This window comes from Bombus fervidus, chromosome 1 (genome assembly GCF_041682495.2).
Source record: "Bombus fervidus isolate BK054 chromosome 1, iyBomFerv1, whole genome shotgun sequence".
Taxonomy (NCBI): domain Eukaryota; kingdom Metazoa; phylum Arthropoda; class Insecta; order Hymenoptera; family Apidae; genus Bombus; species Bombus fervidus.
Window position 1 is genome coordinate 6,003,144 of NC_091517.1, and position 23,933 is coordinate 6,027,076.

General features: G+C 33.1%; 1 protein-coding gene across 3 annotated transcripts in view; it reads left to right on the forward strand.

Moving 5' to 3' along the window:
- The window catches only part of Sit (stuck in traffic), a 50,455-nt gene that overhangs the window by 22,456 nt on the left and 4,066 nt on the right, over positions 1-23,933 (forward strand). The window contains exon 1 of one of the 3 annotated variants that reach the window (XM_072018289.1): positions 13,015-13,289. The exons of 1 other annotated variant lie outside the window; for it this stretch is intronic. The gene's annotated coding sequence lies outside the window, so the exon portion shown is untranslated. Of the gene's footprint in view, positions 1-13,014; positions 13,290-23,933 lie in introns of those variants that run through there. One more of the 3 variants, XM_072018437.1, reaches the window with a different exon arrangement.

A 23,933-nucleotide genomic window follows, 5' to 3' on the forward strand; every position in this document is an offset into this window, starting at 1 on the left:
AGATATTATCTTGAAAATCGTATTCATTTTTAAACAAACGATACGTAGATATGGTCTTTTCATTTGCTATATTTAGATACGATATGTTAGCGCCGCGCATTAAGATCACCACGTTTAACCATTTGTAATGCACGTCGAAAATCGAATTTGTCACGCTTCTTCCGGATGATAGAATCAGACGTTGCAACGATAGGGAATACAAGTTACCTTAAGTTACGCGATGAATAGCTTTCTCTTGGTTCTGGTGCAGTGGATTAAGGTCAGTTGTTGTTAGGTCTCTCAGAAATATCACTGATCGTCATCGTTATCTTATGACTAATTTATTACAAGTCAGCACTTAAGTTATCGTTTATTATGACGAAAACGAATTGGTATCAATCTAGTTCGAACCACTATGTTCGAGTTTCATATCGGACGTTATGAATACGAGAAAACATTAATTGAAAAACTACAACCGACTTCTAGCACTGTAAACTGAATATCTGTTGAAACCAGTTCCTGAATGTTACTATTAAGCATGTTTCATGACAATAATTATCTCTTATTTCAACTTTTACTTAAATAATTTGCAACTTAAATTTTAGAGTGTTTAACAATAATTACGACTTAGAGATTTAGAGACTTGGAATGTTAATTACTCGAGTCGCTCTTACATATTTGCTCAATCGGTTAACTCCACAAAACAAAAGGTAGGCAAAATTAATGAAATTCTATAAGTACTAATAAAGTGGTTTGGCACTAAAATTTCGGAAATTTCAAAAACTGAAGATAACCACTTTGATCTGTGAACGACTCCTTTATTGGTGTAAATGTCGGTTTTGAATCGTGTATCGTGATGGACTGACAGAATGTGATTCGATAAACTGTGGTTTGAAAAAATCGATCTAGAAAGGGTACTAAATATGTCGACGTCACGATACATGTTTGTTCGACCGTCATCATTCGCTGAAACCGATTTTCTCTCTCTCCATCATTAAATCGTGAGTCGAAATTTTAAGGAACTGACCGTTTGAAGATTAGGGGGCTGTTATCTTACGTAATCGCATAAACTGTGTCACGGACGCAGATGAAGCGACATTAACGGCTAGATGAATTTTATTCGTGTACACACGGTGAACTTTGTTCACTGGAAACCTGTTCCAACGTTTGACTCTTCTGTTAGTGATCAACAACCATGAAATCTCTGTTTTGTCAATCCATTTAGAAGAATATTTTTTCTATACGGTTAGTTAAGAAAATGATGTCGTAAGAATCAGGATGTCATGACAAAGTACATGATGGACCAATTATAAGCGGAATCCACGAAACCATTAACAGCAGATTTCCAAGGTCGAATCGTAACCTTCCTCCTTGTTTCAACTTCTCTGTCTCTGTTTAAATATATTAAGTTTCATCACCATCCTCTTTCCAGAAAATTGCATCATTTCTCACACTTTTTGTTCTCTTTGTCTATTTCTTTGGAGTTTCTGAGATAAAGCGAAAGAAGTCTAAATGATGAATTTTCGTAAACAGATAAGTAGTTATTAACTTTTTGTCCGCGAACTTTTCAAGCCACTTGTCTAATGGAAATTTCGTGACGCTTGATTGAAATCTGCGAATTGTACTTTGATCGTGTAGCTCGATCGGTTTCGTTTCTTCAGTTTCTAACTGTAACATTATCATGTTGCAACTAAATAAATGACGTGGTGAATACCAGTTACATATCTGGTATTCATATGACTCATACTGCACTTTTCCTTATTGAAATTCCCAACACATACATACAATAGATGCATATACATGCGAATTGCACGGGTTTACGTGTTTCAAATTTATAGTTAATGTATTTATAATATGTCGTTAACAACAAGTTGTTAATATGTTCCAAATGTTAATTCATTTTTTGGCTCAGTGTATGTATCGCGAAAACAATTTTTCTTACTGTAGCAGTTTCGATTATTCTTTATCGTTTATTCTTTATACATAGTGAATAACTCAATTCAGGAAAAAGAAGTGAAACAGTTATACATATATATGTCGGAGATGAAAGGACACCGGGCCCCCCTTTGGAATTCTTTGAAAATTCCCAATACTGTAGCCTTTACAAATTAACCCAAACATAATTGTTCGAGACTTGAGATAATGAGCTTAGGCTCGAGGCGACAACTAGTCGCCGAACGTAGCCGCGGTCACGGAATCAACGTTTTACCTAACAGAGGTATAGAATTGCATAGCTCTCCCTAAAAAGAAATGGTTATACGGACACCTAACAGTAAACATTCCAATGGTCTCTGCCCCGTGGCTCGCCACACACAGACCCTATTCTTCGGACAAGATGATTGTCAGATGTCGATGCATCATTCACGGTATATGTTCAGCTAGCCCGCTATAAATCTTAGGATTTAGTTAACTAAGGTCCTTCAAATTGACAAACAGTCTTTATCCTAACGGTCCGTAAATCTGTCACCTACTACGGGAAGATATGGGAGATCTGCTTTCCTGCTTTCCCAAGGGCGGCTAGCATCCTTTTCTAACCACCAACATAGAAATTAAACAATTAACAGCAATGTCCATTTCCCTCACTTTCTGAACGAGGGTTGTCCTAGACGAATCCGATGATCTCGTGCCCTGAAACAGACCCTATCATAGTTTTCCTCTGCAGCATCACCGTGACGGAGAGACACATTCTCATGCGATCTCGCCAACGGATACTTCACGTTTTTAACCACGAGTCCGATTTTGGAAGAAAGTATATTCGTTATCCCGTTGACCGCAGATTCGTTATCGAACCTAAGACCATTGTCATTAGCGTCTAATCACCGCAGTTACTTGTGGATTCTGTAATACTCACACTTGTGCTAATCAATATTACCTCGATTGTATAACTACGATGGCCAATTCCAGTGAAAATTCATTACACGCCCCTACCCTTAATCATAACGTTAACCCGACATATATATAATTAATTATACATTAAATATACAATAAATATAAATAATATAATTTGTATATGTATAATACGCAATAAAATTTATTAAGCTGTTTACATATCTTAGTACTTGCTGTATTTGCTTATTCAACCAACTGTTCTTTAGTTTTCTTCGGAAACAAATCGTCAGTTCTACGTCACCTGCTTTTATGCTCACAGGAAGTACATGGCACAATTAGGGAAAAAAAATAAGGCTAGTACGATTACATAATCATAGAAGGTTCACGTTTTTATTTATGTATGAACGACGAGGTTAACGTATAAGCATCTGCTTATCATTGTAATTTTGTATCATCCATGAGTGAAATATTGCAACTACATAAATGGGGTACATAAAACTATTAGTTTCATAGTTGTACCTTAACTGAACAATAAATCGTTGTGAATTAATCAGGTGGAGTACATAGGCCACGATTTCATGTCATTTACGTTAGGTATGAGATGATATATATTAAAATTTTATAATCGATATACGTATTCGATACAAAATATAAGTTCTACAAAATAATACCCGATTAACGATGAGACGGAACTGATACTTAATTAATAAATAAATTAATAATCTATCTAATAATAAATAAATAGATAGATAAGTAGATAGATAAATAGATGAATAAATAGAAGAATAAATAGAAGAATAAATAAATAAATAGATAAATAAATAAATAAATAAATAGATAGATAAATAATTAAATAGATAAATGAAACAAATAAATTAAATAACAAAATTAATTAATTAATTAAATTTACTTAAAGTCAACCCACTACATGGGGCAACTATTTTATGCTATATTCCTAATCGTATATACCTCAGAAAATTGAACATCATTCGTGTCCTCGTGTTCTTTGTTACTTCATACTGCTATACGTACTTAAAAAATTAAGCAATATTCAAAACATCAAGCAACATAATATTGTGAAAGGAGCGCTTCATATACGAGCCAGCGATTTTACATACCTTATGCGTACGTTAAAGTTACCAGACGTTCTTGAAAGAAACATACTAGTCATCACAATGCCAACAAGTAAACAATTTTTTCGTGCTACCATGCATTTAACTTTCATCTCAACGTGTTTACAGTGTCATACGACATAAAACACGAAGAATCACAGTTCAAAGTTACATCTAGACAATTAGACATCTAGAAAATTTCAATAACCATGTCAGCAAAGAATTTACCGGATTTTCTAAAGGAAATTTTCATTTTCAAAGTTCCAATAAGCGAAAAAAAGGTAGAATTTTTTGATAATAACACGTAGGTATGTTTATTAGAACGTCGACCTTCATATCGATACTAATACACAAGTGTGAACATTGGAGTATCGATCTTCACATCGAAAGGAAAATCTCATTGAGCCATCCGCAGCGAATTTTAGAACATCAAGAGACTGGTAAGGATCGTTTATACTTAAAATTAGACGTATTAATTTAAAAAATTATCCGAATCTGCACGATTTCCAGGCTACTCACGTTCACATTAAAATAGGAGTTGGCGAGAAGATTTCCACGATCTGATGTATTATTTTCACTCGATGTTCAGTTTACGATGCACACGAGTTTCTGAAGCACGTTTCGTGACCTGCCGCAAAGTAAAATCTACCTATATCATACCTTTAAAGTCAAGGTTTGCTCCGAATATTTTTAAAAATATGTAGAACATTCGATACTGAAATTTGCGAGCTCTTTTGCGTGTCTTTTGTTTTTGGGAGATATCTAACGCGGAATATAGTGACTTGTATTCCGGTTAAGGATCAAGGTCAAGTTTCTTGCAGCAGTTCTGTTGCTTCTTTTTCACGGTGATTACATATACGACACTGTAACTTGAACCAACTGTTTAAACGGGTTCGTGGTCTAGTCGTTGATTATGTAACTGCGTAGTTGCTGACCAAACCCGTTTAAAGAATCTTAGATATATTATAAAAAATGATAAAGTTTCTAAAAACAAGTCGGTTCCTTATCCTTTCTTTGTATTTTTTATGATAGGTAAGATCTAATAAATTTTTCATTATTTTATCAGCCAAGAAAATTTTTTCTTTTGTTTGTTACATTAGGAAATTAGATTAATAATCATCCTTTCGTTAATAACTTGTTCTTCTGTTACTGCATTTGAATTCAATTGGACTATGGCTAATCATAAAATGCATGGTAGAAAGACTAATCTGGCGTATGACTGTTTGTTTTAGGTGGAAAAGACACAGCGACAGTTAAAAATTAATTTCATTATTTTTCTATCCAGCGTAATGTATAAAGTCATATGCTAACTAAGTATATTTTTCCTCCTCATAATTTTTTGTACATAATGTTTCACTTATTTGTTGCGTCGTTATATAGATATATACCCTCTGTTATCATTGAATGTTATAATTAACACTAGAGCTACCAGTCTGAAACACGAATCTAAATATTTCCTTTCACCTGAATATTTCTAAATGTTTTCAGTAATTATAAAAGAGGAAAGTCTGAAAACCATCGTTCTAACGGATTTGATCGTTGTAACATTAAAGAAACATTTCTAAATATCGATATTTTGTTAGCGATTTTCTTCCGTTACACATCGACTGTGCCGTTATTTCTATTGTATAATTTAATAATAAATTCATATTTTATCGCAGCTAATCGAAGGCTTAGAGATTTACATATTTATAAAATTTATTAAAAAAAAATTGCTTCGTCCCTCCATTACTCACTTTATTTGTAAAACGTAGACAGTTTGCAGTTTTTGCATGATTTCAACATTCTTCTGTTATTTTTCGACGAGAGAATACAATCGAGATTTAAGTCGACGCACATGTCGCCAATTTAAAACTCGTAACACGACTGGACGCGATGGAAATCCGTACGTGTTCCAGAGAGATGGCAGACGATCGGTCACAATTAGATTTATGACTTGATTACGTCGACTTTGGAAGATTTCTGATCTTCGTATTGTGTCTTCTTTGAAAATAGCGTGTCGCTGTAGAGTACCTACATAGAATCTTCCCATTGATTTATTATGTAAAAAGTCACGGTATGTATTTATTCATTGTTTATCACACTGAAGATTCAGGTTCGTTTTTCCTCAGTTAATTAATATTATGTGTGATGACATTTGTAAAAAACAAATTGCCTTTTTTCTCAATCGTAACTTGGCACGTTGCATAATTAATAAGGAAAATGGAAGATTTTATAAAATGATATTCATAAAATAGCGTTGTAACAAAAAACTTAAAAAGGAATACAGCAAACAGTAGCGTAAAATATAATATAACGATGAAAAATAAAGGGCGCGCATAATGTGGATCTTCGTGGATTGCAAGGGAGTTGTTTGATAAAAATTGTTAAAAAAATACTCTTCTTCCTAGTAAAACTTCAGCATTTTGTATCTATATTTTTGTTTTGTATCATCAGAACTTTTTAAGAAAGGAAAATAATTTTAATGGTAACTAAATTGAACACTTTAAAAGCGTGTCAACAATAGACAAGTCTCAAGCAAAACTGATTTTACTGTAAGTTTTAAAATCGAGCGCCTGTCAAACTGCAACTCTCTCGCGTCCGGAGATGCAATGTGTGGAAATGAACATGTCGCCGCGCACTTATCCCATTTCGATAAGAAACCTGTTTTCTAGAAACAGCAAAGAGAGAAAGAGAGAGAAAGTGAGAGAGAAAGAGAAATATCGTGATCAATTTGTAAATTGGGACATATTTTATAGTCGCAGTAGATAGAAATCGCGCGCTGTCCAAAGACTTTACTATACAATGTGTCTAATTACGAGTCAATTGGAGATTAGTTATTTTTTCATGTTGGCGAGTAAAAGAGGAAATGTATTATAGATTACAAAAAATCGGCTACTATCTGTAATGTTACTAATGTAAAATATACTTATGAAATAGTTGTAATATACTTATGGAAAATATATAACCATAACATATTCATAAAATAAAATATTATTTTATGAAGAGTGTTAATACATATACTTTTTCTAAAGTTTATAAACGCTACCTGTATTATTTATATTACATTTCACAGTGTTCTTTTCATCATTTAAAAGAAACGTATAAGAAAGACTCGTGTATAATTGTATGTTAACGAGTCCCTATGAGAAACTTAGAGTTAATAATTTTTCAATAGTTGCATGACAAAACAAGTTGTCGTTTTAACTTTGATTATCCCTCTTCTTCATAATAGTTATTCCAGAACAATCTGTCAATATTGTTTGTTGATTTTTTATGTTACTAGGTAAATATTACATCATATGGATATTTTTCGAGCAAATAGCCGAAATAAATATCAATTTCGTGAAGCAACTTCTTTCTTCGGAAAGAATCTGCTGCAATTGTATGTTACAATACAAATAAATGCAAATGTGTATGTAATGACAATGATAAATTGTACACAGTTCTCATTTGGAATAATAGCAAAACAAGCGCTCCTTAGCGTAACTTGTTTCCATGTTCTTTCGATATTTTTTGTGCCGTGTTATTGTATCGGATGAAAAATGAGTCTGGAGAAATCTGCAGACCATATCGTTAAGTAATTATCATTTGAATAGACAAAGCGATAGTTGGATCAAATGTATGGAAGAAATACTTCGGTTAATTCAGAAAATTACATAGATTTGAATAACACTTCTCTGTTTATTTTTCGCAATAATGTAATTGCTTTTTTTTCTCTCTTTTTTCATTATATAGAAGACATGACTAAGGGGAAGAACCGCAGCGAGATTTATATGTTTTTGTGTTAATTAGTTATTCTTTCAGTTCGTTTTTGTAAATCGTCTTTTTTTTATTCCAGTTCTTACGCAATTTGTTTTGATTATGCACAATTCATAAGTTCAGGTTTAAGCAAACATTATCTGTTGTGTTAAAAATATCCATATATGAAGTATAACCGAATGAAGTGAAATGCAAAACTCTCCACAAATGTCACCAAGAATATAAACTAGCGCTTATTTGGTTTCATATATGTATCCATACAAACACATAAAGTATAATCACTTGATTCGATGCAATAATAAGCCCCAGTAACATATGGAAATATTCATAAGATTATTCATATTCATAAGTTAACGAATCTATTGAAAAAGCATCGATCGTGTGTATAAAAGTGTCTGGTTTTTGAGAATCCTCGAGGTTTGTTAGCATTTACGCTATTATAATGGTAAATCGGAAACTATGTTTAAAACTGCATACCATCTATAAGATACAATCATGATTTATCGCGATTTACGTATACTTTCCGCAAAACAGACATTTTGACATTTTCAGCAGTTACACATCGCGGATGTTTCATGGATCTCCAAGTAGCACTCAGACGCCGCTATTAAGGACATTTTTATTCAATTCGTATTGATTTCCTCCTCATTTAAATATTTATTGTAAAGTTAAAAATTTATTATACATTTTAAACATTATCCTGGGCGATTGCCGAATATTTACAAATTAACATGCTTTTTGAAAGTAGCATTCGTCTAACGAATAATTAATTAATATATGCGGTTTATATCTCTTCTCGTTAATTGTGGAAACATTTAAGTGGTCTTTTAATTATTTAAAACATTTCATATAAAATTTTTCATGGAACCATCAATCGTCATTGTTGTGATTTGCATTGAATGTTCTCTGTGTGAAATTCACAATATGCAAATTTTTCCAAGACCTCTATTTTTGGAAATTACCAATTTTACATCATAAAACGATGACTCCGCCACTTTATATCTGTTCTGACAGCAATCGCCAAGTCCGTAAACTAAAATATTGGATACTTATTTCGATCGAGCGGGTGAATTTCGCAAAATCTACATGAAATTTGTCAACTCTCAATTTATTTCTTTTTAAAATGCTTTCGAGTCTATACAAATATTTTCATAAGATTAATCCTATAGTCAACTTAGATGATTCAAATGATTCGATTATTTCGATTGCGAACTACGCTAATTTCTACTGCAAATTATATTGCATTTCTATTTCTAACTTATATTTCTACTTACATCTTGCAAGGGAAATTAGGCAAATGTTAAAATATTCAGATATTAAAAAATTCCTCTACCACACTATCAGAACTGAAATTAATATCTGCTTTTTAATTTCAATAATTTTATTTACATGTATCTAAAAGAATTTTAAGGCAATTACAAAAAGGAATTTGTCCTATTCTGCATCTATTATAGTAGACTTTGACACTATTTTTTTTTTTTGGTCGTTTCCAAACTTTTCAAGCAAATGATATTCGTTTTAATTATTGAAAATTGTCCTACTTATAACTTCCAACTATTTTTCTAAAAACCATTTTTTTTTTAAAACTAGTTTAACATCCGGATACACGATTGTGAATCACATGTTATAACAACATGTGAATATGTGAACCACAAATCAAAGCAAGTAACGGAGACAAGAGTGCTACGTAACAGAACCGCGTCTTCGGTTCATCTTTCGACACTCGGTGCTCCTTTCTACGAGATTACTAATATTAATTGAAGACAGCGCGCAGGCGCGCGCTCGTATTTGCAATAGTTGCCGGTTCGACGCAACGGCTCATTGCAAAATCGAATGGGGAGCCGATCATCGGAGGTAGCTGCAAATCTCTTGCTAAATACACTCGGTCGCTTTGCCTCTTTCCTCTCCGTTGGCTCGTTTTCTTCCAGCTTCGCCATTCTGTGTTTCGACGGACTCGACGAAAATTCGACGACTCGACGAAATTGCAACATGCGTTACGAACCGTCATGCCACGACGCAGAAAATGACTAAGAAGCTTGCTTCGAACGTGCACGATTGCACGCGTGACTGATTGCCCGCGCCGATTTTCTTCTAAAAGTCCATCTTGGCCAATCTCGATATACGACGTACGCGACTTCACCGCGCAATTGTTTATCCGCTTAACGATGCGTGAGGGTATTAACATTTTCTCTTCGTTTGAAATATCACATTCGCTACTTTAGGCTCTAGGCAATATATTTAAGGAGAAAGATTTGGGACGCCTTGGTGTCTTGTTTAGTTTATACCATTTATAACCAATATATTCTTACTGATTAATAGCTATCGACTGTTTTGCAGTGTGAGCAATGCGCGATTGAAAAATCAAGCATGAGGAAAGATTTGGAATTAATAATTACAAAGTAGTTATGGCAATCGTGTCTTCTTTGTAATTGAAAAATTAAGAGTTTTTATTAAGGAAATTCGGTTAATCTATGTTGTTACCGATGCCTGTCTCATTCGAGATACATTCTTGTTAATGATAGTTTAATCTGTAGAATTTTCTAAAAATTAGTGCAGGTGAAAACTGCTTGTCTTTTTAGAATCAATTTATGGCATCATTGATACGCTCATCGTTCGTGATACGCTTTTATTAATGAACTTTTATTTGCAAAATTTTGTTTTAAATTGACGAGAACTGATGGAGATGATGAAAATTCTTCTTTTATTCCTTTTTAGAATTTAGTTAATCGTATGAGTCTCAGAGATCACTGAAAAAACAGGGTCGAAAAATTCAGAATAGCGCGATAGCGTTTGTCTTAATCGATTGCGAAAAGAAACAAGCGGCACAATAGCGCTCGTCATATTTGTTACTTTATGAAATACATCTATATTATTATATAAGCGTACTATTAGTTTATAAATATTTCAAGATTTATTCAATAAAATTTATTGAGAATATAATAATGAAATACAAATTACTGTCAGTCATCCGTAGCATTCAAATGTGCTGGGGCTTTTCAACGTAAAATGTGAACAGCGCGATCGCGCTGCTTGGGACTCAAATGGTTAAGTTATTTTGTTTTTTTTTTGCTTTTATTTTGCATTTATTTTGCATTTATTTTGCATTTTATGACATTATGCATGTATACTTCTGTTATTGTGTTCTTGGTTGTCCAAAATTGATAAAATTGAGAAGTGATAGAGATCATCATATCTTTGTGCTTGTTTATCAGCAACATTATGTTATTATTTAATCTAGGCTGCCAGAAATACAGATTTCTAAGTATTGATAAAAGGAACGAGAACAGATGATTTTTTTTAACTTTCCTCCGTTAATACCACAATCGTTTCATCGTTATATCAGGGAAGATAGAAAAGATTTGACACTTTTATCGTGGAAGATTTCATGTAATCGCGATGATCCATATTCGATGCTCACGTAGCATGAAAGCGCATAAATATCGGTAAAAGTAAAGCGGCCTGCCTTTCGATCGGTCTAAAAGCATTAACGTTTGAAAAAGAAAACGGTTCTATTTCGAAATCGCGTTTTGCTATACAGTTTTTCTATTTCGTGAGCACGCATGGAAAAGTAAAAGTGGAAGTGCAACATCTCGACGATCGTTCAGTTTGACGGGTAATTTTTCATTTTCAATTGAAAATATTGTTGTAGTTTCAATGAATTCTGTCTACTAATGCTAATGTAATGATCTATGAAATTAATAATAAGTTTATACCATGAATAATTGAGTCACACTAATCAACAAATTAATCGTTTACTTTCTTAAAAAAATTAAACACTATTCACATATTCTGATACTCAAATTATGAATTTTTTTGAAAATGAAATTGATCAGCTTCTTGGCGGTTAAATTATCGATGCGTAGGTAATTTTTGTCACTACTGTCAGTAATTTCTTCCTACTTTTTGGTTCCCTTTTCATTTTTTGTTTCTACTTTTTGTCATGTAAATTTCATCAGGAATGATAGAGCATTCGAAATATTTATGTTTTACGATTTTTCTGTTGGCCTTAATGAAGCATTCGTGGATGTCTTTCTGTCGTCCTTTCTCTTGAACGCTTGCACATCGATCAAGGTTCGAAAAGGACACAAACGTCGAAAGTACGATGTATAAACAACACTTTTCTCAGGTTTCATTTTATGAAAATAACGATCCTTCGTGCCACTCAATCGCTTTGAGTGTTTGTATAATCGTTTCCAAACGATTTCAATCGTCTCGCGTAATCATTTTCCTGTGATTTCCATGTTATTGAAGAAATGTAGAGAGATTGTAAGTGTTTGTTGTGTAAGTGTAAGTGAGTGTTGAGATGTCAGAGTGCTTAGAGTCGTACAAAAGTAGTCAATATAGTCGGTGATGACAGTCAAACAATTATGAAACAAATCGTATTGACAAGATGCCTGGTCCAAGATGTTTGATGGATCATTTATATCAAGGTCGCAACTTTCATTACTGAAAGATAGAAAAAGCTGTCTCTTAATGTGAAAATTGAGTAATCATATGGACAAAAATTGATCGACTTTGATCTAATGATCTTGATCCTGATCGACCTAAAAAATCTGCATTTACATATATCTATTCACACTCCATATCAGGAAATTCTATGGAATAGCAAACATAATTGCCCGGTAAAAACGGAACAGGTAATCTCTGTGTTAGATGAGTAGCGAATTTTTTCGTTTAGTTATTTCACAAGATCTGTTGTATAAGTATCTTTTTTACTTACATTCTCACCCAGTAACGAATGATGCCGCCTAATGGGTTCTTAATTACAATATTCATCTATCGTATTTATTCGTTTATTCGTGTTTGGAATTGATTTTTTCGAAATTTGAGTTCTAGTACTACACCTACTTCATCCACGAATATATCACAATACTGAACCTTAGAAATAAATTCGGAATCAGCCAAATAAACGTTAATTATTTCCTCTTGTTTCATAGACAGGTATGCACCTCTTTCATGTTATTTGAAATGTCCAATTCAAATTGCTAAATCATTCACTGTCTTCCATTCAATTTTACCACTTGAGATTACTTCAAATTACTCTCAGAAATTAATTCAACGTTAATTCTGAGTCTTTTGTTTTTATGGACAGGAAGAAACCAAGACGTCACGACTTATTCTAATGGCTTCTTGTAATCAACACTGTATCTCTTGCGTTGTAGCAGGATTGAATCCTTAACGAAAGAGCACAAAAGTCACCACAAAATTTGTACGAAAAAACAACTTGCCCCTCCAATTCGTCTGTATACAGGTTTATCGTTTGATAGCCCCCTTCTGGCAGCTTTTCCTACTCCCAAGTTGGTAGAAAGTAGCGGCAGCGTTGTACGATCGAATCGGCCCTCTCAGTCCATCAGGAACGTCGGATCACGCGAGATCGAGGGTCGTCGCGGTATCCCCTAATCCACAAACGCGCATACATCGATCCGACGTTCGCCGATCTGCGTTGTAATTTTTCCAGGCTACTGTAATCGATCGTTCGTTTGCGACAACCGGGCGGTGTTTAAAGTTTGGAAGGAAAACCAATTCTGGGTACACTCTCTCTAAGTTGGTCGTAAATAAATACGTAGGTAGATGGTGGTACTGTGACGTGAATCGTCATACGATTGTCCGTGAACTAATTCATTTTCGGTAAGAGGATGTACATTTGGAATCTTTTTTTGTGCTTAAGACTTTCTACTCTATTAATTATATTTTAAAGATCGAAGATCACGATAGTAATTTCTTTGTTTATATTTCAAAGTTTTGAGTAATTCTGAAATTTTGCTTATATGTAAAAGTCTTGATTAGAGTTCTAAAGAGGACGAAAGTTTCATACTTTTGAGGGGAGGGGGGAAGCGTGCAATCTTCGTAATTACGTATTCTCAAAAAAAAAAAAAAAAAAAAAAAGAAAAAAACAATGGAAAGTTGTATTATAGGTGTCACACCTGCTTTGGTAGAATAATCGTTAGCTTCATACGATTTCTAGATTAGATCTTTATGGTTTTGATAAGTATGGAATAAAATTGCAAAAGGAAACATTAGAAATGAACGATCGATGATCAATCGGTGATATCCTGATTTCCACGGCAGAAATGTCCTTGGGAGGTTCTCTCAATTTACGTTTACTTCTTACCCTACTGTAATTCCTCAACCGGTCTTTCTCCCTGTCATGATTGCATTTGACGTGCTTTCCTGCGATGTTGCCGACCGGTTTTCTGTACGTTTCATCGGTCACTTATCTTCGTAATCCCGTTACTAAGAAATTGATATTAGCCAGCATATGATGCCAGTGAGAACGAAATTTTAGAATGAGCTCAGACATTAACTTCTTTCGCCGTCGTTCCTTGCAAACATTAAAACACACTTGTCCTTTATACATTTTTGATTTCTTATCGACTTTCTAAATTCTTTCTTTTATCCTCAAATAGTAAATCTTCAAATTTCATCTATAAGATTTAATTTAAAAAATGTTCATCTTATTCCATATTCGTGAAAATTCAAGATGTAATATTTTAAATTATTTAATTTACATTGCGATTTCATTTAGCTCTAGTTTTACAAATCAGGTTAGATACACGAGATTTATGAAGATCATAATCCAGTAAAGTTCCTTTCCACTTGATCGGCTGGTATCTCTGTTTCCTAGAACGTCGGTTCCTCGTCTTTCTTCGTTTCCTCTAGACAATTCTCCACAGGTGAACGACCAGAGTTCTAACTAGAAATCTAGTTACGCGTCACACGTTGCAATTTCACTCCAACCTGTAGACAGCGATACGTAACGAAGCCTTGGGACTTGTTTACAGTCGGTTCCGGGGTTGTCTCTCGCATCTCGGCGCTCGAACTCGGTACGATCTCGAACCGGCACGATATTGCCAAGAATTTCCGCGTATAAACCGGAAAGACATGGAATTGTTGTCCGTTCGTGTCACCGGTGGTTCTCCGCGGTGAACTAGGTAGGCTTGCTGATCCAGTCAAATTACTTTCCATTTCATTCGGACGTGCTTATGGAGTACGTAAATGGAGCTTCTTCGAAATTCAACATGTCATTCGAGGGCAAAATGCTTGCGTGCAAGTACATTCATCAAGGTTGTGCGAATCATGCAGGTTGTATTGTATATTGTAGGGATATACGTATATCACGAGAGTTACGTAAGCACGAAAGTGCAAGAACACATTTAGAAGAGGTCAATGCTTTCTCCTCGTTCGAGATGTAATATTCATTGACCTTATGTTTTGTTTTGTTTTTAATAACGAGATTTTGATCAAAGAGGGATAATTGAATTTTTGAGGTTTTAGCTAGGTTGCACGAGAACAAGTGATTTGTTCTCACACGTTGTCACGACGAGTATATACGCATTATGAAACAGGAAGCAATACACATGTCGCGATAAAATAACTCTGTGTGAAATTTTCTATTTTATTACACGAATATGTATTAAGTATTTCGTATCGCTTTGAGAATCTAAATTCACGCAGTTATGTATTCTAACTTTTAAATGTATCATCTAAAAGTTTTAGTTTCATAGGTTTTATCTAAATCTTTACTTTTATAATTAATTGAGTTATAACAACCTCTATTCTCTATCACGATACGTTTTCATAACTTGAAAAGGTGCAATCAACTTTTTGTAATAATGAACATAGACTGCTATTTTATGGGAAATAGCGGTAAACTGATTTACGTTTGCACTGAGAAGCTCAACTTCATAAATCGTAGTACAAAGAAAAATAACGATTGCCTTCTTAATAAAACATTGCCTTCTTAAATTTCATTGTGAAAAATACGCTTACATCGCTATGATTTTCAGTCATTTAAATTAACTGACATAGTTGTCGTTAAGTTTCATTTAGAAAGTGCCAGTTGAGATCTTGACCTTGCCACGTGAAATCGAGAATGTCATAATCTTTAAGTTTCTCGTTTTTCTCTTTAAACAGTATTTTTATACCGCTCTAATATAAGTACGAGCGTCGTAAGCAGCCTCGAGAGGTTTCTTTGTTTAACTTTCAATTCTCGTATTCTTTTTCGTGTACGGAATCTTTGTATTCATTATAGATTTCACTCCAGTTGCATTCTCAACGAACCTTTTTTGATCCTGTCGAAGAGAAATGGAACAACATCTACCACCGTGAAAATTTTCCATGTTATTCAGAATGTTCGTTTACAAGCGACCAATATTCTCTTGCAAAAATATCTTTTATGGCAAAATATATATAAATTGTGCGTATCTCTTTTCAGACGGAAATGAGAATAAGGTAGGAACCGTGTAAACGCTTAACAGGTTTAGGTTATGATTTCACATTTCGCACTTTCCAATGAACGCGAAGTATTACATGACTGGCAACACGATTTGTATTGAAGTAATTCTCGCCATTTCCTCTTAAAGCTGTTCGATAATTACGCGTGCTGTTATAAGCGTTCCTTCTGGTTCATTTTACAAGAAAAATGGAAAAAAAGTGACTTAGAGAGGGGACATAAAATAACAGCGTTTAATATTTCGTGAGTATAAACATTGCAAGCGAAATTACAAAGCAGTATATTAAATATGTTGTTGACATGCCCAGCATTTTAAATTTTCAAATTATTCTTCATTTTCACCATCGCCTTTTTTATTTTTTATTTTCGACTCTTGAATCACAATCGTATAATTATTTAGAAATTCCATATGATTTTAATACACGTCGTTTCCGCAAAATGAGTCAATTGCCTTAATAAACCGAAGGATATAGATTAAATGAGAAATTTCACTTCTGCATCGATTAACGTAATGAACGAGTAAAGATTCGAAGAAGTGAAAGAGAGCAAAAACAGGAACATAGACAATAACTGGCGTTAGAGGGAGGCCTTTCTTTACTCACTTTATTCATTGAAACGAGCTTATGGAATTAATTTTATATTATCGACCTGACTAATACTTTTCACGCACTCGTCAATTGTCTATTATTTAATTATCTTTTCAACGAATATAGAACAGGTCTTTTTGATTGCATCTAAAACATACAGAATTGTAATATAGGAATGTAAATATAGGTCTACATGTGTTAGAGAATGCTTGAATGCCAGCGTTAAATATAGGTCATCAAGCTAATCGTTCGTTGACTATAGTAGATACGTGCAAAATCTTTTCATAAGTATTTTTAAATTAAATACATTGTACATATAAGCCGTTGATGAGGAGAAATTTCTACTCATTTTATTGCTTTTCTTGAGATATATAAAGATATTTTATATCCACAAAAATACATATGTATGTAGTGTGTATGTTTATAATAATATTCAAATTATGTGCATGTTTTGGTGGACTTGAGGAATTTCTATATCTATAAAGAATATCTATAAAAAAGAAATGTGACAGGAGAGGATGAGTAGGGAGAAGGTTATAAGATAGAAAAGGAGGAAAGGGAAGGATGTAGGAAATGCACACCTACTTTTGTTCCTGCTAATGATAATTCCTACCTAAATTTTAATTAATTAGTCCTAGAAATTCCGTCATATTGAATCAAATTTAAGTTGCCTTTCGCAAACTGAAATTTCAATTTTATCTTTTTAATTACATTTCAATTTCATTATAGACGCAGTATATATGTAGGTGTACGAAGTACAGGTTGTCTTTGTATAGGTTATGTCAGACATACTGATCCCAGTTAATGAAATTCAATAAATTTATTCTATCTACTTCCTACTTTCGCGCAGATTGAACGCGAGTGCTCGCGTAACAATTTCACAAATTTCGTATAGAGAACTATCGTATTACTTATGTTCGTGCTTCACTGCCAATGGCAATGAAAATGGTTGCTCGCGTTCTTGCTATCCTTTTTCGCTCGCGCGACACCGATAAAAATAAAAATAGCTGACAAGAAGAAAGCGTAGCAGACATAATTTCAGGAGCAATGCGTGATCGATCGAAACTCTTTTTTTTTTTATTAATATTCACTTTTCAAGAATAGGAGGTGAAACTTCAAAGAGTTTGCAAAAACTTTTTGACATTGCCTGATTTTTGAACCGAATTTTCAATAACACGCCATTACATTAATTTAAATTCCTTTTCGTTTGATAAATTTACATTTTTTAAAAATGAGTTGACATTGGTTCATTTTTAACCGTTGTACATTACTTCTTTTTATATTCGTCGTACTTCGGTCTTTCAATTTTCGGCTTTTCGAAACGATTATCAAAACACGAGTGTCTCAATCGAGTTTGATTTACTTTTATATTAAAACATACTTATTATGTATATTTACAGTGTATACAACTGATTATCAATCTAGTATGTATATATCTCAATATGTTAATAGATCGATTGGCTAATTAATTTACTCGAGTGTGTAATTTACGGATGTAAATTCTTTGGTAATATTCATGAATTTTTTCTTAGGTTATTTATCTTTTGAATAACGCGCTTGAAAATGATTGCTATTGAAATATATGTAACCTATTAACACACAATATAATGTTCGGGAAGAGCCAATTATTTTTTATTCGTCTATCAATATCCGCATGTTTCTAAATTAATAGATAAATATTTTTCATGTAATCGCCGTTCTAAAACCTAAGAATTACAGTTTGAACAGAATTTGACTCTTGAGGTATGGTATTTAATTCGATACTTTGAACAATTTATTTCCTAATTCAATGAATATAAGAATAAGTATACGTAAGTAGCTGGTTGATAAGTCTCTTTGTTTACTTCTTACCTATATTGTAGCAGCATGCTTGCAGTTAATTTGTTGTTTATGTGCATGGAATCTTGTTCCTTTCATCAAACTGCGTATATGCAAAACGTACGATCGCGGATCAAATGGGAGATCGCAATTGTCATGCGGTTGTTCAATCGGGATTTGACTAGAAATGAAACGAAGGATATCAACGTGTTTACTTGATTGAATAGGAATGTGTATGTGGATGTTTCCTTTAGCAATTTTGTACAGTCGCGTCAGAGTGATTAATCTGTTAAAATGTCAAATCCAGAAGAACATAATAATATGAATCTTTCAGAAGATTGATCGCCTTTACTTTTTCAATTCGAATATTCGAATACATGGTTGGTACCCAATTTCTAAAAAAAAAAAAAAACAAATAATTTACTTCTGCAAGTTTCTTAATTACAAAGGAATAAATACAAATAATTGTAAATTTTAAGATAGATTTCAAACAATAATTTTTGTGGATAAACAAAGATATTTGTGGAATTCTATGTTATATCGGTTTGCTTCCTCTTAAACTAAATGTCTTAAACGAGCCAAATAGTCGAACCAACTTTCGATCTCCTTAAACTTTTCTTTTCCTTCCAAGATCCTCGCTTTCTTTCCTTTCGAACATTTCCAAAATTTGCAGGATGACTTCGTAACATTTTCGCAACGTTTTGCAGGCGTATTTATCATCGTCATCGATCGTAACGTTGCAAGAGATTATATTGTGCGTCTACGGAACGAGTTTACGAAACCTCCGCGAAGATAAATCGCAAAACGCCGTGAAACATGGTCATCGCGAGGCAGAAAGTTAAGTCTTACATGATCTCAATTCTTAAAAGCAAGTAGTTAGATACGCACAGAATGTATAACCAAGGATCGTTATTTTGAAAATGATCTTATTTGTAAGAAGTCAGCTGATCAGTGGCATAATTCCGAGCGCGCGAGATACGCAAGGAAAAAACGAGACAAATACAAGGGAAAGGTGCATGGGTCGCGGTTATAAATTTCCATTTCGCGTTCTCTGGTTTAGCGACCGCAAATTTTCGAAGCGTAACTTTACAGTTTCCGTTAGAACGAACGTATGATGGTTGTTTTCTATTAAGCGAATATCGAGGTCTATATGCCAAAGTTGAATCAGCAATAAATATCGTCTGACGATTCTCTGTTGCGAAATGAATCATATTTTATGGGGATAACGTTAAGCACGTCGCTACTCGTATTATTTTACTCGTATAACTTGCAGGAGACAAATGTTTGTAAATGTAAAATCGTTCCGATGCAAATAATGTGCACTACCTGAATGCAAACGATGCATATTTTGTAGTAGATGTTTTTAATGTGCATCTATGTCGTGGAATAATAATGGCACTGTGCCGCTATATGCAGTTTTCAACATGCGTTACATGTTTCAAGAATGTTAGTTGTAGGAAGTGTTGAAAATGTTCCAGGAATTAAATTATTGTAATAGACGTTACGAGTTTTGTCTTTTAACTTGTTAAAACATCGTGATGGGTTTCGTTTCTTGCTATTCAAAATTGATTACTTCTTTAGCGTAAACCTCGCGTCGAGTACGTACTTGTCTGTTGACGACAAAAACAAATGTTATTACACCGTTATATTATTTTGTCCATTGTTTTGGTTGAATTGTGGTATAGTTATTAATTGTCTCTTATTAATGAATTTTGGCATATTATGAAGTTTATCGTTTCTAATCTTATCCTTAATGATGGGTAGCAGTTCATAATTACTATGAGGTATATTATTATATCTGATATTTTATATTATCTCATATGCGTTGAACAGGAAAATCAGAAAAGTTTGTTTTTTATAAAGGAAAATACGTCAGTTAAAATTCATAGTTACAGCTATAAATTATTTTTTGTTTCTATAATTCCATACCTATTTCTACTTATTATTTATAAACAATTATATAATACAAAGAGTATCATGTGACTTTCGCTACTACTATGAACTATGAATCATCCTATAGACCCCACGATATAAGACAGCCTATGACCACATCGCTAATATGCAAGCGACTAATCGATTAATCGATTAAACTATCGACCAATATGTAAGCTTCTCAGGGAATGTGCCCGGATAAAAGAAGACTCGAAATCAAAAGTACGACGGCCGCGATCCGAGCAGACCGCGCCGTGTTGGAAACTGGTTTCTGCATTTTCTGAGGCAGCATGTGACACAGAAACGAGACGAGCTGACGAGAAGATGAACTGGTGACATACATCTCGAGACGTTCATAATCGTACAGTGTAACCAACAGTCATACCAGATTTGCCTTTGATGTCCACTGATCTTTAATTAAGAGTCTCTTGTTTCATTACTCCTATTTCTCACGTGATTTGCACTTCAGCATGATGATGAAGATGAGTTGATAAGCTATTCGCCTGTTTGTGATTGAACGCTTAGCTATGGCTATATTATGCCTAACTATCTCTTTCTTAATTAACCGAATAAATTAAGAGCGACTGATCCGAGATGCAGGAAGCGATGTGTAGTAAATATCGCTGCGGGATATTTTTCCACTTTATTTTTCATAATAACTTTTCCGCTTTGTCATTGCACGGATTCTGGTAGAACGTTGTAGTTATAAAATTAGATTAGTTATTACGTATATGCATAATTATCATCACGATCATCATTCATTGCCTGCTATCCCCTTTACAGATCTTACACGCCGTTCATGGCACTTTAAACCGTCATATATCACCACCAGTTGTAAATCATCTAAATCATAAGTAACTATTATAAAATACTTAATCCATCACAGATGATTATAAATCATTCAAATCATTATTGTTATAATCATAATAATGGGCCTCTCACTTTGGACCAATCACTCGATGTTTTAATAATTGCGTAAAAAATAAATACAAATCAGAAAGGATTATGAAATTGTATAATAATGAAAACTGTACATATATCGATTACGCGAGAACCAGAGATATTTGTGGTTGAAAGAATAGATTTAACACAGTTCTTGATTTTAGAACGAGAATTTATTAGCGGTTGTCCAACGCCAATTCAAAATGTCATTTATTTCCACGATGACTATAACACATGATAGAAACAAGTAATGAGATTACGATTTGAAGGATAATCTATGAATTCTTCGTTCTCGTACTATGTATAAATTTCTATGTATTCTATGTAGAAATAAAATGTTGAAATATTGATGAGCTTAAAGTTCGAGTTAAGAGATATCCATTTTAATACATTTTATTTAAGAAATAAATTATTTACAAATGATTTACTTAATATTTGAAAGTATCAAATAATAATAGATCATTAATCTGTATAAAGAGCGAGTCATGAGATATTTTTTGAATAAATTCGGGACTCAAAATAAAACAGAGACGCGATTATCTAATTAGCAATAAGTGTACAAATAAGTCTCAAAATATATTTTGAAAAATTAATTATTTCTAATATTTTTATTTTATGATTTCTAATAATGATAAAAAAGAACGGATAAGAATACTTAATAATAGCAAATAAATAAGGGATAATAGTTTGCGGTTAATAATTTCGCTGGTACTAAGAAATGCGGAAAGGTATTGTATACTTAGACTTGTTTATTACACTTTCATAGAGAAATATTCGTATATTTGACTGTTTATGAAGCTCAGTGTGTATCAATTACTATCATTCATGATCGTTTTATTTAAATGTTAAAATAAAACTAAAGCGATCTACAAAGTGAGAATTCTCCTGGTCGTATTCTAAATCATATTCTCCTGTGGTCGATTACCATTATTATATTCTGCTGGCTATAGGATGGCTCTGCTAACTGCTGCATATTTATTCCACGAATAACGAGTTCCAAAGTGTTACTTGTTAATGATGTTATTGTTTGCATATCTAATGCTAAATAAAGTTGTATTTTATATAAGAACGTAAACAATGATATATTTTCCTCGAATGTTATAAACAGATCTACATATTTTTTTGAGTAACCGTCAGGATTTTTTCGTAATTGCTACCCTGGTTTATTCAACGCTGTCTGAAGAATTCTGCGGTCCATACTATTTAACATGGCAATATCATCCATCTATACGTCGCATTATATGATAATTAATTATGCTGTTTAAATAATCATGTAATTTAACGAGTCTATACGTAAAGCAATTCGCGCTATTAGTTTGCAGCGCTTTTCTTGTAAGCGATAAGTATGAGGAAAAATTGAAAGAGGAAAAAGATGGATGATTTAAAGTGTACTGCATATTGACAATATCTTCCTCGTAAGTGAAAAAATACATATACGATATATATATAAATATAAATATACATATAAATATATATATAATATACTTTAACTCTGTAGAATATCATACGAAAAGCAAGGTAAGACGCAACGTAGTACTCTTGTATTTACGTTTTCTTTGTCTTACATATGATAAATTCTACAAAATTAAAGTTATAGTACCTCTTAAACTAATCAGTTTTCGACCAATGTTATCCTAATACTTTTTTTCATAGAATAATGAAAGGATCTGATGCACGCAAAAAAAGAAAGGTCTCAATGTTAAAAAATAGTGCAACTGCAAAAATGCACATGCGAACATGTAGTTTACTTCGAACTACTCAACTTTTCCTCTTTCGTATTTTTCTCGTGCTTATCGTTTACGATAGAGACGTTGGGAACTAATATGAACGTGAATACCCTGTATACAGAATGTATATCAACCTGTATATTGTACATGAGGAAAATAAAACTCATTGATTGATATTTCCAGAAAATATTACAGTTTCGAACATTTTTCTGGAGCGTACAGAAGTCAATGAAAAAAGACAGGCTGTTTACGAACTAGTGCAAGTCATTACTAGGTAGTATTGGAAGGAAATTGCAACATATAATAGAATGGTTCGTATCTCGGAATGCGAGAAAAAAACATGAATGTCAAGTTAATACGAATATGCAAACGATCTAATCGGTTACGATAATTATAAACATAGTCGAATAACATTCTATTAATTATACCAATCGATGTTTTTTTACTTGATATTACATACAAATCGTAAAAAACGACATTATGATGGAGCCTTACGAGAAAACAAAGTAATTCACTGATGCGTAGTTTCTTTCTAATGTAACCGATCATCGTTTATGTAATTACCGTTGACATAAATAACTATGAGCGATGTGAATTTTTCAAAAGGATTTATCATAAATTTTAAAAAATTCCTAAGGATATTTAATTTCTTCTTATGCACCAATTAATGAACGACACTGGATTATTTTGAGTTGTTATTATTTTCGAGATACATGTGCGATACGTTAGTCGATCTTTGTCAATCCATTTGTTCGATTAAGTATGCAGGATGAAATTTCTTCGAAAAAGATAATGACAGAGCACGCTGCTCGTGTACTAGATAACTAGATAACTGTTTCCGCAGGCAATTTCTTGGATAGAGGTTTTATACGTCCCGTGTAATTTCTGCAATTATTCACAAATGAAAAGAAGAATTATTACTGCTTTTTGATAGAGCACTAAGTCATTGTGAAGTGTATGAATATAAAATCATATAAAAGACAAAATAAAATAAATATAAAATTAATATAATTCGTTGAGAATGAACAAGCTT